We start from the raw sequence: 3,875 nt of genomic DNA, 5'->3' as shown, positions 1-3,875 counted from the left end.
TGCTATTTTTACTTTTCACGGTTTCATTTTTTTTTCACAAAAACTATTATTCAACACTCATTTAGCGTTATCCAGAACTCAAGTTTTTGTTTGTGCACGAAATTAAATAAAATGTGGATTTTTTTAAACGAAGTGAGTGACGTCACGAACAGTTCAACACGACATGAGGAATGGAGGAGAACACTGATTCTGAACACCAGATTCATTCGCTTTTCTGTTTCGTTCTTCATCAATCATCCAAAATGATGTGTTGTCACCAGTGGGAGATTATTTATTAAAGGACATGATGGGGTTGTTGACACAAGCAGGTTTCTGCAGTGTAGTGGTTATGACATTTGCCTAACACGTGAAAGGTATCCAGGTGAAAACAACATTTTAATATTCCCTGAGATTTTTTTTCTCTTCCCCGTTATTGTTGTGACCCCAAGCACGTGGAGTGAAAAGACCACATTCAAAGCTTTCGTCCGCAGCCTGATTGAGTACTGCTCTCCATTTGGGATGGTGCTCCTGCCTCTCAACTTTATCAGCTTCACATGATGGAAACCAAGAAATATAGGATGCAATAAGGCTGATTCTTTGGGCCTCTCACTATCTCACCGCAGGTTGGTGGGTGGTCTTTCTGGCTTCTACCGTCTCCTCTTCGGTACCCCCAGCTCTGTCTGCGATTTGTCCCCACAAGATTTCTGCAGGGTACTCAAGGTCCGCCAACAACCCCCTTCTGGTAAAACAACAATAATCACGAATCCCTGCTCACCTTCACTTTTTCATTCCTCTTTTTTCCCCACCTTTGGAATAAACTCCCTCACTCTCTTCAATCCCATTCTTCCCACCAGGTCTTCAAACCAGCTGTTGACCACCATGTCTTTTCCAAATCCTCAATATTTCCTACCCCTGTTAATCCACCCCAAATCCACTTCCTTCAAATTCCCAGCTTCCTTCCTGAACGTCCATGTGATGTCCAGTGAGAGATTATTTATTAAAGAACATGATGGGGGTGGTGACTCAGGCGAGTTTCCATAGTGTTGTGGTTATCACATTCACTCAACAAACCAAACGTTCCTGGTTCAAAACTGGGTCGAAACAATGTTTTAATACTCCCTGAGATTTTATTTCATGACCCCTTCACTGTTGTTCCCCAAAGCACGTGACTTGAAAAGTGGAGGTGAACACCCAACTTTCGAAATGACGTCACGATACGACGAGATGTTTTGCACATGCGGTGTGTTTGTGTGTGTGTGTGTGTGTGTGTGTGTGTGTGTGTGTGTGTGTGTGTGTGTGTGTGTGTGTGTGTGTGTGTGTGTGTTTTCAGTGATTCAGTTCAGCTCATTCGGCACTTTTGACCTTCCCTCACGAGGGCGAAATCGGTGATTAAAATCGTCTTTTAACCCTTAATTTTCATAATTTATAAGAAAGACTTCAAGATAAATTAAATAATTCAAGTGATGATGTGTTTATTTAAGATAATTTAAATGATTCAAGTGATGATGTGTTTATTTAAGATAATTTAAATAATTCCAGTGATGATGTGTTTATTTAAGATCATTTAAATAATTCCAGTGATGATGTGTTTATTTAAGATAATTTAAATAATTCCAGTGATGATGTGTTTATTTAAGATAATTTAAACGATTCAAGTGATGTGATTATTTAAGATAATTTAAATGATTCAAGTGATGATGTGTTTTATTTAAGATAATTTAAATGATTCAAGTGTTCATGTGTTTATTTAAGATATAATTTAAATGATTCAAGTGATCATGTGTTTATTTAAGATAATTTAAATAATTCAAGTGATCATGTGTTTATTGAAGATAATTTAAATAATTCAAGTGATGATGTGTTTATTTGAGATAATTTAAATAATTCCAATGATGATGTGTTTATTTAAGATAATTGAAATAATGCAAGTGATGATGTGTTTATTTAAGGTAATTTTAATGATTCAAGTGATGATGTGTTTATTTAAGATAATTTAAATCATTCAAGTGATGATGTGTTTATTTAAGATAATTTAAATAATGCAAGTGATGATGTGTTTATTTAAGATCATTCAAATGATTAAAGTGATGATGTGTTTATTTAAGATAATTTAAATAATTCAAGTGATGATGTGTTTATTTGAGATAATTTAAATAATTCAAGTGATGATGTGTTTATTTGAGATAATTTAAATGATTAAAGAGATGTGTTTATTTGAGATAATTGAAATGATTCAAGTGATGATGTGTTTATTTAAGATCATTTAAATTATTAAAGAGATGTGTTTATTCAACATAATTTAAATAATTCAAGTGATGATGTGTTTATTTGAGATAATTTAAATAATTCAAGTGATCATGTGTTTATTTTAGATAATTTAAATAATTAAAGTGATGATGTATTTATTTGAGATAATTTAAATAATTCAAGTGATGTGTTCATTCAAGATATTTTAAATAATTCAAGTGATGATGTGTTTATCATCACTTGAATTATTTAATGTATCTTCACTGAATACCCTTCCGTGTTGTCACCCGTCCATCAGGTTGTCGGTGTGTCCCAGTTTCTGTAGTGTAGTGGTTATCACCATCGCCTCACCCGCAAAAGGTCCTCAATTTGAAACCGGGCGGAAACATGTTAATTTTACTTTTCACGGTTTCATTTTTTAATTTAACAAAAAATATTATTCAAAACTCATTTTACGTTATCTGAACCTCAAGTTTTTGTTTTGCACGAAATTAAATAAAATGTGGATGTTTTTCAAATGAAGTAAGTGACATCACGAACAGTTTGACATGACATGAGGAATGCAGAAGAACACTTGTTCTGAACACCAGATTCAGTCGCTTTTCTGTTTCGTTCTTCATCAATCATCCAAAATGATGTGTTGTCACCAGTGAGAGATTATTTACAAAGGACATGATGGGGGTGGTGACTCAAGCAGGTTTCCGTAGTGTCGTGGTTATCACGTTCGCCAAGCACGCGAAACGTAACTGGGTGAAAACAACATTTTAATATTCCCTGAGATTTTTTTTCTCTTCCCCTTCATTGTTGTGACCCCAAGCAGGTGGAGTGAAAAGACCACATTCAAAGCTTTCGTCCGCAGCCTGATTGAGTACTGCTCTCCCTTTGGAATGGTGCTCCTGCCTCTCACCTTTCTCAGCTTCACACGATGGAAACCAAGAAATATAGGATGCAATAAGGCTGATTCTTTGGGCCTCTCACTATCTCACCGCAGTTTGGTTGGTGGTCTTTATGGCTTCTACCGTCTCCTCTTCGGTACCCCCTGCTCTGTCTGCGATTTGTCCCCACCACATTTCTGCAGGGTACTCAAGGTCCGCCAACAACCCCCTTCTGGTAAAACAACAATAATCACGAATCCCTGCTCACCTTCACTTTTTCATTCCTCTTTTTCCCCACCTTTGGAATAAACTCCCTCACTCGCTTCAATCCCATTCTTCCCACCAGGTCTTCAAACCAGCTGTTCACCACCATGTCTTTTCCAAATCCTCAATATTTTCTACCCCCGTTAATCCACCCCAAATCCACTTCCTTCAAATTCCCAGCTTCCTTCCTGAAAGTTCATGTAATGTCCAGTGAGAGATTATTTATTAAAGAACATGATGGGGTTGTCAACTCAGGCCAGTTTCCATAGTGTTGTGGTAAGCACATTCACTTAACAAACCAAAGGTTCCTGGTTCAAAACTGGGTGGAAACAATGTTTTAATACTCCCTGAGATTTTATTTCACGACCCCTTCGCTGTTGTTTCCCAAAGCACGTGAGGTGAAAAGTGGAGGTTCACACCCAACTTTCGAAATGACGTCACGATACGACGAGATGTTTTGCACATGTGTGTGTGTGTGTGTGTGTGTGTGTGTGTGTGTGTGTGTGTGTG

This window comes from Eptatretus burgeri, chromosome 15 (genome assembly GCF_056783735.1).
Source record: "Eptatretus burgeri isolate ZD-2024b chromosome 15, Ebu_testis_v1, whole genome shotgun sequence".
In the NCBI taxonomy this organism is placed as follows: domain Eukaryota; kingdom Metazoa; phylum Chordata; class Myxini; order Myxiniformes; family Myxinidae; genus Eptatretus; species Eptatretus burgeri.
The sequence above is the reverse complement of the archived record's forward strand: the minus strand, read 5'-3'. Positions refer to the sequence as shown.